This window comes from Salvelinus namaycush, chromosome 30 (assembly GCF_016432855.1).
Source record: "Salvelinus namaycush isolate Seneca chromosome 30, SaNama_1.0, whole genome shotgun sequence".
Classification (NCBI taxonomy): domain Eukaryota; kingdom Metazoa; phylum Chordata; class Actinopteri; order Salmoniformes; family Salmonidae; genus Salvelinus; species Salvelinus namaycush.
Genome location: NC_052336.1, coordinates 12,764,535 through 12,780,543, shown reverse-complemented (window position 1 = coordinate 12,780,543; position 16,009 = coordinate 12,764,535).

Here is a 16,009-nt window from a genome sequence, read left to right as displayed (position 1 = left end):
CTGTCTCATCGTTGTCTGTGATCAGGCCTACCACCGTTGTGTCTTCTGCAAACTTAATGATGATGTTGGAGTCGTGCTTGGCCACACAGTCATTTGTGAGCAGGGAGTATAGGAGGGGACTAAGCATGCAGCCCTAAGGGGCCCGTGTGTTAAGGATCAGCGTGACAGATGTGTTGTTGCCCACCCTTACCACCTGGGGGCGGCCGGTGAGGATGTCCAGGATCCAGTTGCAGAGGGAGGTGCTTAGTCCCAGGGTTCTTAGCTTAGTGATGAGCTTTGAGGGCACGATGGTGTTGAACGCTGAGCTGTAGTCAATTAACAGCATTCTCACGAAATTGTTAATTTTGTCCAGGATGGAAAGGGCAGTTTTGAGTGCAGTAGCGATTGCGTCATCTGTGGATATGTTGGGGCGGTTTGCAAATTGTAGTGGGTCTATGGTTTCTGGGCTGATGGTGTTGATGTGAGCCATGACCAGCCTTTCAAAGCACTTCATTGCTACAGATGTGAGTGCTACGGGTCGGTAGTCATTTAGGTAGGTTACCTTGGTGTACTTGGGCACAGGGACCAAGGTGGTCTGCTTGAAACATGTAGGTATTATAGACTCGGCCAGGGACAGGTCGAAAATGTCAGTGAAGACACTTGCCAGTTGGTCAGTGCATGCTCGTAGTACAGGTCCTGGTAATACGTCTGGCCCTGCAGCCTTGTGAATGTTGACTTGTTTTAAAGATCATACTCATGGGCCTGCCAAGTGGCGCAGTGGTCTAAGGCAGTGCTAGAGTCGTCACTACAGACCCGGGTTCAATCCCGGGCTGTATCAGAACTGGCCGTGATCGGGAGTCCCCATAGGCTCACAGTTGGTGGTGTTTGCTGCAACACATTGGTGCGGATGGCTTCTGGGTTAAGCGAGCGGGTGTTAACCTCTCTTTGGTAGGGGGCAGTATTTTCACGTCAGATGAAAAATGTGCCCAAAGTAAAATGCCTGTTACTCAGGCCCAGAAGCTAGGATATGCATATAATTGGTAGATTTTGATAGAAAGCACTCTAAAGTTTCTAAAACTGTTAAAATGATGTCTGTGAGTATAACAGAACTGTTATGGCAGGCAAAACCCCGAGGACAAACTATCCCAAAAAAACACATCCTCCCAGATTGCAGTTCCTAGGGCTTCCACTAGATGTCAACAGTCTTTAGAAAGAGTTTCATGCTGGTTTTTGGAAAAAATTGCCAGAAATAATTTTTCTAGGTGGCTCCCATTTTGGCTGTAGTGTATCCAAGCCCGTGGAAGAGAGCGCGTTCTTTTATATTTTTCTCCGGTAAAGACAATAACGATTCTCCATCTTAAATTTGATCGTTTATTTACGTATTAGGGTACCTAAGGTTTGATTATAAACGTTGTTTGACTTGTTTGGAAAAGTTTATTAGTAACGTTTGGGATTCATTTTGTATGCATTTTGATGGAGGGAAACTGGGTGAATTATTGACTGAAGCGCGCCAGCTAAACTGAGTTTTATGGATATAAAGAAGGACAATATCGAACAAAAGGACCATTTGTGATGTTTCTGGGATCTTTTGGAGTGCCAACAGAAGAAGATCATCAAAGGTAAGGCGTTTATTATATCGCTATTTCTGACTTTCGTGGCGCACCTGCCTGGTTGCAATATGTTTTTCATGCTTTTGTATGCGGGGCGCTGTCCTCAGATAATCGCATGGTTTGCTTTCGCCGTAAAGCCTTTTTGAAATCTGACACAGCGGCTGGATTAACAAGAGGTTTAGCTTTATTTTGATGTATTACACTTGTGATTTTATGAAAGTTAAATATTTATAATTCTGTAGTTTGAATATCACGTTCTGCAATTTCACCGGATGTTTGCCAGGTGGGACGCTACCGTCCATAAGAAGGTAAGAAGCACGGTTTGGTGGGTCATGTTTCGGAGGATGCAGGACTCGACCTTCGCCTCCTGAGCCCGCTGGGGCGTTGCAGCGATGAGACAAGATCAAAATTGGGGAGAAAAAGGGGGTTAACATTTTTTTTAAAAGGTCTTACTCACATCGACTGTGGCGAGCGTGAGCACACAGTCGTCTGGAACAGCTGGTGCTCTCATCCATGCTTCAGTGTTGCTTGCCTCGAAGCGCGCATAGAAGTAATTTAGTTCATCTGGTAGGCTTGTGTCACTGGGCAGCTCGTGGCTGGGCTTCCCTTTGTAGTCTGTAATAGTTTACAAGCCTTGCCACATCCGACAACCGTTGGAGCCAGTGTAGTAGGATTCAATCTTAGTCCTGTATTTACACTTTGCCTGTTTGATGGTTCACCTGAGGGCATAGCAGGATTTCTTATAAGCGTCTGGGTTAGAGTCCCGCTCCTTGAAAGCGGCAGCTCTACCCTTTAGCTCGGTGCGGATGTTGCCTGCAATTCATGGCTTCTGGTTGGGATATATACGTACGGTCACTGTGGGGACAACGTCATTGATGCACTTATTGATGAAGCCGGTGACTGATGTGGTATACTCCTCAATGAAATCGGATGAGTCCCGGAACATATTCCAGTCCGAGCTAACAAAACAGTCCTGTAGCTTAGCATCTGCGTCATCTGACCACCTCCGTATTGAGCAAGTCACTGGTACTTCCTGCTTTAGTTTTTGCTTGGAATCAGGAGGATAGAATTATGGTCAGATTTGCCAAATGGAGTGCGAGGGAGAGCTTTGTACGCGTCTAAAGTGTTTGGAGTAAAGGTAGTTTAGAGTTTTTTCCTTCTTTTTGCACGTAACAGGTAAAACGGATTTATGTTTCTCTGCATTAAAGTCTCCGGGCCACTAGGAGGGCCGCCTCAGGAGCATTTTCTTGTTTGCTTATGGCTTTATACAGCTCGTTGAGTACGGTCTTAGTGCCAGCATTGGTTTGTGGTGGTAAATAGACAGTTACGAAAAATATAGATGAAAAGTCTCTTGGTAAATAGTGTGGTCTACAGCTTATCATGAGACACTCTACCTCAGGTGAGCAAGACCTCGAGACTTCATTCATTTTTGATTTTGCTCACCAGCTGTTATTGACAAATAGACACAGATCTCCACTCCTTGTCTTAACGGAGGCAGTTGTTCTGTCTTGCTGATGCACGGAAAAACCTTACAACTGTATACACACTCATACCTGTATAAACACACACACGACTGTCCTTACCATCCACAGGTAAGCTGCATTGCTGTATGGAGATGTCCTTACCATCTCCCGGGTGAGCTGCATTGCTGTATGGGACCTCAACTCCACTGGACCCCCAGGGGCCCCACCTGCAGCCTGGAACATCAGCTTCCTCTGAGCCTCTACATGTGTCATAACACACACAACATCATCAGTATCATCAGTGTGACATCATCAACCAGGGACAGAGATGCAGGAATACTGCAGGAAAAGTTGGCAAACAAAAATACATTTGGGGAATCACAGGAACACAAGGAAGAGTCAAAAATGTGGTCAAGCAATTAAACAACAATTTTACATTGATACAATAACAATGCTGGTTGTTACTGGTTCTAACTGATCAGATCTCTGTGATCTGTTCGTGTTTGTTTGTCTGACAAGATATTGGTTAGTCATGAAACATTGACTGGGAACAGGGGAACATACAACCTCCTCTCTCCTTCTTCTACCCATCTCTCACCTATCTGCCCTGCATCCTGTAACTGGATCTTTAGTATCTCCATGGGAGTGGTGATGATGACCTGCACCAAGAGATGGAGAGACAAAGAGATGGAGAGACAAAGAGATGGAGAGACAAAGAGATGGAGAGACAGAGAGATGGCGAAACAAAGAGATGGAGAGACAGAGAGATGGAGAAACAAAGAGATGGAGAAACAAAGAGATGGAGAGACAGAGAGATGGAGAGACAAAGAGATGGAGAGACAGAGAGATGAAGAGACAGAGAGATGGAGAGACAAAGAGATGGAGAGACAGAGAGATGGAGAGATAAAGAGATGGAGAGACAGAGAGATGGAGAGACAGAGAGATGGAGAGTCAAAGAGATGGAGAGATGAAGAGAGAGAGATGGAAAGACAGAGAGATGGAGAGACAGAGAGATGTAGAGACAGAGAGATGGAAAGACAGAGAGATGGAGAGACAAAGAGATGGAGAGAAAGTGTGACTGTGTTTCAGAAGAGTTCAAACACCCAGGGAGACACACAACTATTGTGCATAATTACTGTTGAGCCACAAGATGGTAGTAGAAAGCTGTCTGAGGCTGATACCCCAGCTGAGTTTTCCTGACATGTACCAGCACCACAACCCGCCAGCATCTCCCTCAGCAGGGTGAGCTTCTGACTGAGAGAGAAAACAAATGTCATAATTATTTTAGTTCAATGACTTTGCTAATTTCTCTGGATGGTCTGGTGCTATCTCAAGTGTTTTACATACATTAAACAAAATGCATACAACTTAAAACTCCCTGTTTCTATCCACAAAGGACATGACCATAAACATGCATAAAACAATAAACATACCATTAGTGATACACATAAAGAAACACACACACAAACACACACACACACACACACACACACACACACACACACACACACACACACACACACACACACACACACACACACACACACACACACACACACACACACACACACACACACACACACATACATGCACACACACATATACAGTCTTAGAAACAAGTTAATAATTCACCAGTTCACTAGCGCAGGTCACTCAATAATTTATCAGCCATGTTGTTGGTCCCCATGGAAATGTTGAGGGACGCTAAAGATAGGCCAGGTATGTCATGCGGATAATGCTGCAGGGCCTATGGGATCGGTCCTATCATCCATGCTGTATGTTTACAAAATATTTATACCTCTAATGTATTACCACTAGATCCCAGCACATAGTGAAGATATTATTAGAATCCTATTTGTGATCTGTATATCAAATCCAAACAATAAGTTAGTTAAAGCTGATATAGTATATACTACATCTTTCAAGTACATCTATTCAAAGAGATTAGAGTGGGCAAGAGGTTGGTGTACCAGTCAGTTATGACTGGTGTATGATTGTATTTGACAGGCAGGTGTTTGAAAGAGGCCTCTGAGCACTACTCACCCATCCTTGGACAGGTGCTGTCTAAAGAAGTCATTGGCAGCTAGTTTGATGGCCTTCTCTGGAGTGACCAGAGTCAGGTTCACAGCAGCACCCAATGGCCAAAGAAATAGAGAGACACAGAGTCACAGAGACTTAAACAAAGAACATGCTCAAACCTATGTGCACACACGCACGCATGAACACACGCACACACACACACACACACATACACACACATACACAAACACACAAACACACAATTTTGTCCTACCTCTGTACATGCCAAAGTATCCCTCTGATCGGACGGTCTTGATAAGGCAATGTGACCTGTGTAGTGAACATTAAGGATTACTGTGCAAAGACCTCAGAGAATCAACCAGAGGTAAGCAGATACTACAAGCAAACTACAAGTTTGTTTTAGAATTTCTAAACGAGACTGGATAAAAGTGTGTGTTGACCAGCATTGTACATACATGCTGGTGTAGAGACGGTAACCATTTTGCTGGTTCTAGAGACGGGTCTTGGCTAGGTCAATAGGAAATACACGTCACACCAATCAATTCCCCCATTGATCAATTTGGCAGGTAAACTGAGAGGGAGAGGGAGAGAGCAAAGGAAAAGGAAAAGACAGAGAGGAGAGGTCATGAGCAGATGAGCTCCTGCATTTTTCAGCACGTTCTTAAAAATATATAGATTTAGAGTTAGATCAACTTGGATTTTTTGTCAGGGACATATACAGAATACAACTCTCTACAACATAACCTTCACTCCAACTCAAAACTCAAAGCCTACAACCTGACTTTAGACGGAATTACGTAATCACCTGGAAGGCTTACAACTACCAAAGATTATTATTTCAAAGCTATGCAGCTAATGCTCTGAAAAACAACAGAAACCTGAAAACACCTTCCAACCTGGAACTGAGTGAGTAATGTTTAGACTGAAGCTATATTTATTTCCAAAAGCCAAAAATAAAAATACATGACATCACTTTATAAGGACTGAATGCTAAATTAAGGCTGCCAAGCTTGATACAACTTCAATTAGCACTGCCGTGTCAACTGAGAGGTGTCAAAGCCTTTTAGCCCAACAATGGCAGGAGAGTCGCACAGTCTACTTCAACCAAATGGAGAGGCCTTAGAAGCTGCCTTCCGCTGTTCAGAGGTAGTTAAAATACAGTACCCTGTGTATGTAAAGAATGATAAGACACGAAAAGAACACAAAATGAAGCTCCTTATGGAAAATAAGAGACACTTTTTGCTGACTATTATAAAAATGGGAACATCAGCATTCCACACAGACCATCCCCTGGCATGGCACAGTGCTATATTAGCACACTACCCATCTGTTGAGAGGGGGGTGTTACCGAAGGGTGAAAACTCAGGATACTAGACAACGAGGACTCTGAGTCAGCTAATATAAATCTCTATGAGTCTGGAACAGTATTGGCACAGGGCAACCCCAACAGTTTCAGTTGGACTTTCACCTAATCAAGAATTAGCTCAGCAGGAGAAGCTCTCCCTTGAGAAAGATACCCCCACCCCGAGCGGGTCAGACCAGACCTCTTCATTATATAACCCCACAGACGAGCAACCCCAAGCGGAAAGTCAACCTCCCAGCACAGAGTACTACTCCCTCATTGAAATGATGGATAACTTACCCCGCTGGAGGTAAGGCAGGTGGAGCTGGAACAGCAGGTGATTACACTCCAGTCAGCACAGACCCAGACAACAGTCCAGCACAACAACACCCCCTTATCCAGACCCGGAGAGCTAGAGGTGGAGAGAGATATATCGGCACTCTGGACTGTGGTGAGACAACATCAACAAGAGAAAAAGCAGGAGCAGGAGAAGAGCAGAGCACTAGAGGAGAGGATCAGACTGCTGGAGGAGAGAGTGAGGGGGATGTCGTGTGACAGAGAACAACCCACTAGAAAGGTGGCCACCCCCGCAGGGAAGCAGGCAGAACAACCCACCTCAGCTCCCAACAAAAGTCTTGACGCCACAGCAGAACAGTCCACCCCAGACCCTGACCACGTCGACATCACAGTGGGACAGACAAATGAAGAACCCCAAGCCCAGGGGATCTTACCCCCTCTGAGCACCCCCACTGTCAGCCACCCTGATAGCCCTTCTGACAACTCCCCCACACCCACTGAGGACATACACAAGACATAGATTGTACTCCTTATGGACTCAAAAAATATATAATATACAAGAAATATATACAAGAAAAAAAATGTTTCCCAAACACAGTGTGTCTAAACCCTGGTGTCCAAACACCCAACGTGCCGTAGACCTTCTGTCTGAGGACCAACTAGGTTCATCTAGCCACATAATAATACACACAGACAAAAACAACCTGAGAGCACAGCAGGAAAGGGTGGCCACAGCACTCAAGGGAGTGATTGAAAAAGCTTCTTCTACTTTCCCTAATGCACAAGTGGTTATATCCACCCTGCTACCCCCAAAAGACCCTCACCCTGCTACCATACAGCAGGTAAAAGCAAGTTTTTCCCGTGAATGTGACTCAAAACCAAATTTTTACCTGGCCCACCACCCTACCCTGGACTTGAACAGCCTTTATGACCAGGTCCACCTATACAAGGCAGCAGTGCCCACCTTCGCCCGGACCCTAAAGGACCTCGCTCTCAAACGCAGCCCGAACACCTCACACAGGAGAAACAGATCAATAGACACCCCGCCCAGACCAGCGAGACACCCTCCAAGACCTGCAGGACAAACACGTCAGAAATCAGCTCAATGTAATTAAAGAATCCATAGACTCTAACCCCTTCTGGGAAAATTGGAAAACACTAAATAAACAACAACACAAAGAATTATCTATCCAAAATGGAGATGTGTGGGTAAACCACTTCTCCAATCTTTTTGGCTCTATAACAAAGAACAAACAGCAAAAACATATACATGATCAAATACAAATCTTAGAATCAACTATTAAAGACTACCAATTATTAAAGATCCAATTCCCTTGAATGAACTACAGGACAAAATAAAAACCCTCCAACCCAAAAAGGCCTGTGGTGTTGATGGTATCCTCAATGAAATTATCAAATATACAGACAACAAATTCCAATCGGCTATACTAAAACTCTTTAACATCATCCTTAACTCTGGCATCTTCCCCAATATTTGGAACCAAGGACTGATCACCCCAATCCACAAAAGTGGAGACAAATTTGACCCCAATAGCTGCTGTGGGATATGCGTCAACAGCAACCTTGGGAAAATCCTCTGCATTATCATTAACAGCAGACACGTACATTTCCTCAGTGAAAACAATGTACTGAGCAAATGTCAAATTGGCTTTTTACCAAATCATTGTACGACAGACCACGTATTCACCCTGCACACCCTAATTGACAAACAAACAAAACATAACAAAGGCAAAGTCTTCTCATGCTTTGTTGATTTCAAAAAAGCCTTTGACTCAATTTGGTATGAGAGTCTGCTATACAAATTGATGTAAAGTGGTGTTGGGGGAAAACATACGACATTATAAAATCCATGTACACAAACAACAAGTGTGCGGATAAAATAGGCAAAAAATACACATTTCTTCCCACAGGGCCGTGGGGTGAGACAGGGATGCAGCCCCACCCTCTTAAACATATATATCAATGAATTGGCGAGGGCGCTCTAACCGTCTGCAGCACCCGGCCTCACCCTACTAGAATCTGAAGTCAAATGTCTACTGTTTGCTGATGATCTGGTGCTTCTGTCACCAACCAAGGAGGGCCTACAGCATCTTCTGCACAGATTCTGCCAAACCTGGGCCCTGACAGTAAATCTCAGTAAGACCAAAATAACGGTGTTCCAAAAAAAGGTCCAGTCGCCAGGACCACAAATACAAATTCCATCTAGACACTGTTGCCCTAGAGCACACAAAAAACGATATATACCTTGGCCTAAACATCAGCGCCACAGGTAACTTCCACAAAGCTGTGAACGATCTGAGAGACAAATCAAGAAGGGCATTTTATGCCATCAAAAGGAACATAAAATAACATACCAATTAGCATCTGGCTAAAAATACTTGAATCAGTTATAGAACCCATTGCCCTTACGGCTGTGAGGTCTGGGGTCCGCTCACCAACCAAGAATTCACAAAATGGGACAAACACCAAATTGAGACTCTGCATGCAGAATTCTGAAAAAAAGAAAAATTCCTCCGTGTACAACGTAGAACACCAAATAATGTATGCAGAGCAGAATTAGGCCGATGCCCGCTAATGATCAAAATCCAGAAAATACACTGCTCAAAAAAATAAAGGGAACACTTAAACAACACAATGTAACTCCAAGTCAATCACACTTCTATGAAATCAAACTGTCCACTTAGGAAGCAACACTGATTGACAATAAATTTCACATGCTGTTGTGCAAATGGAATAGACAAAAGGTGGAAATTATAGGCAATTAGCAAGACACCCCCAAAAAAGGAGTGATTCTGCAGGTGGTGACCACAGACAACTTCTCAGTTCCTATGCTTCCTGGCTGATGTTTTGGTCACTTTTGAATGCTGGCGGTGCTCTCACTCTAGTGGTAGCATGAGACGGAGTCTACAACCCACACAAGTGGCTCAGGTAGTGCAGTTCATCCAGGATGGCACATCAATGCGAGCTGTGGCAAAAAGGTTTGCTGTGTCTGTCAGTGTAGTGTCCAGAGCATGGAGGCGCTACCAGGAGACAGGCCAGTACATCAGGAGACGTGGAGGAGGCCGTAGGAGGGCAACAACCCAGCAGCAGGACCGCTACCTCCGCCTTTGTGCAAGGAGGTGCACTGCCAGAGCCCTGCAAAATGACCTCCAGCAGGCCACAAATGTGCATGTGTCAGCATATGGTCTCACAAGGGGTCTGAGGATCTCATCTCGGTACCTAATGGCAGTCAGGCTACCTCTGGCGAGCACATGGAGGGCTGTGCGGCCCCACAAAGAAATGCCACCCCACACCATGACTGACCCACCGCCAAACCGGTCATGCTGGAGGATGTTGCAGGCAGCAGAATGTTCTCCACGGCGTCTCCAGACTCTGTCACGTCTGTCACATGTGCGTGTGAACCTGCTTTCATCTGTGAAGAGCACAGGGCGCCAGTGGCGAATTTGCCAATCTTGGTGTTCTCTGGAAAATGCCAAGCGTCCTGCACGGTGCTGGGCTGTAAGCACAACCCCCACCTGTGGACGTCGGGCCCTCATACCACCCTCATGGAGTCTGTTTCTGACCGTTTGAGCAGACACATGCACATTTGTGGCCTGCTGGAGGTCATTTTGCAGGGCTCTGGCAGTGCACCTCCTTGCACAAAGGCGGAGGTAGCGGTCCTGCTGCTGGGTTGTTGCCCTCCTACGGCCTCCTCCACGTCTCCTGATGTACTGGCCTGTCTCCTGGTAGCGCCTCCATGCTCTGGACACTACGCTGACAGACACAGCAAACCTTTTTGCCACAGCTCGCATTGATGTGCCATCCTGGATGAACTGCACTACCTGAGCCACTTGTGTGGGTTGTAGACTCCGTCTCATGCTACCACTAGAGTGAGAGCACCGCCAGCATTCAAAAGTGACCAAAACATCAGCCAGGAAGCATAGGAACTGAGAAGTTGTCTGTGGTCACCACCTGCAGAATCACTCCTTTTTTGGGGGTGTCTTGCTAATTGCCTATAATTTCCACCTTTTGTCTATTCCATTTGCACAACAGCATGTGAAATTTATTGTCAATCAGTGTTGCTTCCTAATTGGACATTTTGATTTCACAGAAGTGTGATTGACTTGGAGTTACATTGTGTTGTTTAAGTGTTCCCTTTATTTTTTTGAGCAGTGTAGCTGTTAAATTCCAGAACCACCTAAAAGGAAACGATTCCCAAACCTTCCATAACAAATCCATCACCTCCAGAGAGATGAACCTAAGCAAGCTGGTCCTGGGGCTCTGTTCACAAACACAAACAGACCCCACAGAGCCCCCGGAACGCAACACAATTAGACCCAACCAAATCATGAGAAAACAAAAAGATAATTACTTGACACATTGGAAAAAATTTACAAAACAACTGAGCAAACTAGAATGCTATTTGGCCCTAAACAGAGAGTGCACAGTGGCAGAATACCTGACCACTGTGACTGACCCAAACTTAAGGAAAGCTTTGACTATGTACAGACTCAGTGAGCATAGCCTTGTTATTGAGAAAAGCAGTCGTATGCAGACCTGGCTCTCAAGAGAAGATAGGCTATGTACACACTGGCCACAAAATGATGTGGAAACTGAGCTGCACTTCCTAACCTTCTGCCAAATGTATGACCATATTAGAGACACATATTTCCTTCAGATTATACAGATCCACAAAGAATTCAAAAACAAACCTGATTTTGATAAACTCCCATACAGTATATACTGGGTGAAATACCACAGTGTGCCATCACAGCAGCAAGATTTGTGACCTGTTGCCACAAGAAAAGGGCAACCAGTGAAGAACAAACACCATTGTAATTACAACCTGTCACGCCCTGACCTTAGAGAGCCTTTTTATTTCTCTATTTGGTTAGGTCAGGGTGTGATTTGGGTGGGCATTCTAGTTTTTCTATTTCTTTGTTGGCCAGGTATGGTTCCCAATCAGAGGCAGCTGTCTATCGTTGTCTCTGATTGGGGATCATACTTAGGCAGCCTTTTTTCCACCTTTAGTTTGTGGGATCTTGTTTTTGGTTAGTTGCTGTGTTAGCGCTACAAAACTTTACGTGTCGTTTATTTTTTCTTGTTTTTGGTGTTCATTTAATAAATTGATGATGTACTCCTACCACGCTGCACCTTGGTCCAATCCATCTCTAAACAAACGTGACACAACCCATATTTATGTTTATTTATTTCCCCTTTTGTACTTTAACCATTTGCATATCGTTACAACCCTGTATATATACATAATATGACATTTGTAATGTCTTTATTCTTTTGGAACTTCTGTGAGTGTAATGTTTACTGTTCATTTTTATTGTTTATTTCACTTTTGTATATTATAACTACTTCACATGCTTTGGCAATGTTAACATATGTTTCCCATGCCAATAAAGCCAATTGAATTGAATTGAATTGAATTGAATTGAATTGAAAGAGAGAAGGGTGAGAAGGTATCAAAAAGGTGACAATGACCAATCAATAACAAAAGAGAAAAACAACAATGAGAGAGAGGGATAATGGTGGAGGAATTAGTGCAAGATTCAACCGAGAACATCATTTAAAAGATTTGATAAAATCCTCTCAAAATCCTCTATTTCCATCAATATCCTTATCCGCACTTACCTGATCTTCTTGTCAGCCATCTATCTGAGACACAGTTACTCTGACAGTTTCTCTGTCTGTAAACGTGATCTGCACCTCCGTGTTTAAGGAAACAATGGATTAGTGGAAGATAGATGGAGAATACCTCAGTCAACCAGCCAATGTTCAACCGTCAGTTTCAGTCAGTCAGTCAGTCAAGTAATTGGCCAGCTGTGGAGGAGAACTGGAAAAGAACAGAGTACAAATCCATATCAGAACAGTAATCTGACACCCAGTCAAAGCTTTGAGAAACATCTGTGCATGGAAAGTACTTGGCTTATCCCTGGGAATAATAGTATTTACCTCAATGTTGTGTTGGCAGGCTACCTAAAATGAAGAGTGTTCATTCATTGAGCCATGCTTTCAGAAGAAGCTGATTGTACAGCCACCCTCCTTCTGAACCAATCACATCAATCCTTCCCCTCCACCCATCCCTCAACGCTAATTCTAACCAAGACTCTTTCTATTACCTCTACTCCTACTCCTCCCAAATCTCTCCTGATTTGTGTGTGTGCATTGTATTTGAATGGAACAAGAGAAAGCAGAGAAAGAGAGAGGGAGATGGGACATCCAATACTGTGATTAGAAGTATGGGTGTATATCTGTTTGAGGTCTAGTCTGTCAGCTCACAGCACTCCTTCTCTCTTTGCAGGTTTGTAACAACATAACTTTGACCAAATATTTCACTCTGTTGTCTTTATAAAAGGATCTGCTGTGCTGTGCTGTGACGTGCTGTGCAAAAACCTTGGTCATAGAATTGTATCTAAGAGAAGCCACAGCATTCGCGCAAAACTGAAAGTGCGAACCACTGCTTTTAATCAGGGCAAGTTGACCGTAAACATGACCGAATACAAACAGTGTAGCTATTCCCTCCGCAAGGCAATCAAACAAGCTAAGCGTCAGTATAGAGACAAAGTAGAGTCGCAATTCAACGGCTCAGACACGAGAGGTATGTGGCAGGGTCTATAGTCAATCACGGACTACAAAAGGAAAACCAGCCCCGTCGCGGACCACGATGTCTTGCTCCCAGACAAACTAAATAACTTCTTTGCTCGCTTTGAGGACAACACAGTGCCACTGACACGGCCCGCTACCAAAACCTGCGGGCTCTCATTCACTGCAATCAACATGAGTAAAACATTTAAACGTGTTAACCCTCGCAAGGCTGCCGGCCCAGACGGCATCCCCAGCCGCGTCCTCGGAGCATGCGCAGACCAGCTGGCTGGTGTGTTTATGGACATATTCAATCAATCCCTATGCCAGTCTGCTGTTCCCACATGCTTCAAGAGGGCCACCATTGTTCCTGTTCCCAAGAAAGCGAAGGTAACTGAGCTAAATGACTATCACCCCGTAGCACTCACTTCCGTCATCATGAAGTGCTTTGAGAGACTAGTCAAGGACCATATCACCTCCACCCTACCTGACACCCTAGACCGACTCCAATTTGCTCACCGCCCCAATAGGTCCACAGATGACGCAATCGCAATCACTCTGCACACTGCCCTAACCCATCTGGACAAGAGGAATACCTATGTAAGAATGCTGTTCATCGACCACAGCTCAGCATTTAACACCATAGTACCCTCCAAACTCGTTATTAAGCTCGAGACCCTGGATCTCGACCCCGCCCTGTGCAACTGACTCCTGGACTTCCTGACGGGCCGCCCCCAGGTAGTGTGGGTAGGTAACAACATCTCCACCCGCTGATCCTCAACACTGGGGCCCCACAAGGGTGCGTTCTCAGCCCTCTCCTGTACTCCTTGTTCACCCATGACTGCGTGGCCATGCACGCCTCCAACTCAATCATCAAGTTTGCAGACGACACTACAGTGGTAGGCTTGATTACCAACAACGACGAGACGGCCTACAGGGAGGAGGTGAGGGCCCTCGGAGTGTGGTGTCAGGAAAATAACCTCACACTCAATGTCAACAAAACAAAGGAGATGATCGTGGACTTCAGGAAACAGCAGAGGGAGCAGCCCTCTATCCACATCGACGGGACAGTAGTGGAGAAGGTGGAAAGTTTTAAGTTCCTCGGCGTACACATCACGGACAAACTGAATTGGTCCACCCACACAGACAGCGTGGTGAGGAAGGTGCAGCAGCGCATCTTCAACCTCAGGAGGCTGAGGAAATTCGGCTTGTCACAAACTTTTACAGATGCACAATCGAGAGCATCCTCTCGGGCTGTATCACCGCCTGGTACAGCAACTGCTCCTCCCACAACCGTAAGGCTCTCCAGAGGGTAGTGAGGTCTGCACAGCGCATCACCGGGGGCAAACTACCTGCCCTCCAGGACACCTACACCACCCGATGTCACAGGAAGGCCAAAAAGATAATCAAGGACAACAACCACCTGAGCCAATGCCTGTTCACCCCGCTATCATCCAGAAGGCGAGGTCAGTACAGGTGCATCAAAGCGGGGACCAAGAGACTGAAAAACAGCTTCTATCTCAAGGCCATTAGACTGTGAAACAGCCATCACTAACATTGAGTGGCTGCTGCCAACATACTGACTCAAATCTCTAGCCACTTTAATAATGAAAAATTGATGTAATAAATGTATCACTAGCGACTTTAAACAATGCCACTTAATATAATGTTTACATACCCTACATTACTCATCTCATATGTATATACTGTACTCTATACCATCTACTGCATCTTGCCTATGCCTTTCGGCCATCGCTCACGCATATATTTTTATGTACATATTCTTATTCATTCCTTTACACTTGTGTGTGTATAAGGTAGTTGTTGTGAAATTGTTAGGTTAGATTACTTGTTAGATATTACTGCATGGTCGGAACTAGAAGCACAAGTATTTCGCTACACTCGCATTAACATCTGCTAACCATGTGTATGTGACAAATAAAATTTGATTTGATTTGAGTGGTCTGTCTACTCAATGTCTGCCTTCATTTATATGTACAGTAGGAGCTCATGTTTTTTTCATTGCCAGGAATGGATTACATGTGGTAATGTAGAGACTTACCACATCTAGTTTGTTAATACATCATGAATACATTGTATGTCTGTGCATATTTTACAGTATGCCTGTAATTCTGACCCGTTGCCAGTTGAAAGCTGAGAAAATGTCAACCCCAGATCATTTGAGTGTACATTTCAGGATTTGAACATTTCTTTCCAACCTTCCCAGTCGTATCATACTGAATACTGATAGAAATAAAAACAGACAGAGGCCCAGTCTACAATAGTGAAATGTTTATTGACGGGAACGTTCTCCCTATCATTTCCTGTACATTGGTCTATATACCTCACATTTCGTCATAAATGTCCCTCCTCCTCTCAGAAACAAAGACAATATAGTTCACAAGTCTTCCTGTCATACATTGTCTGCCACCCGTTATACAATCTACTACAAGCCCAAGGTCTCTCCCCTCCCTGGGTGGGGACAGAATGTCCTGTAAGGAACACAGTAGTAGAGCTTGTCTGTCGATAGCTCCTCTTATCTCATACATTGTCTCACACTTGCACCCTGCTTACATACTAAAAAGGAACAAAAAGTCCTTGTCCTAATTCTGACTAAAACTACACACATCAGATTAATAGAGGTATGATTCTAATAAATTTCATACAATCATACAATGACAGGG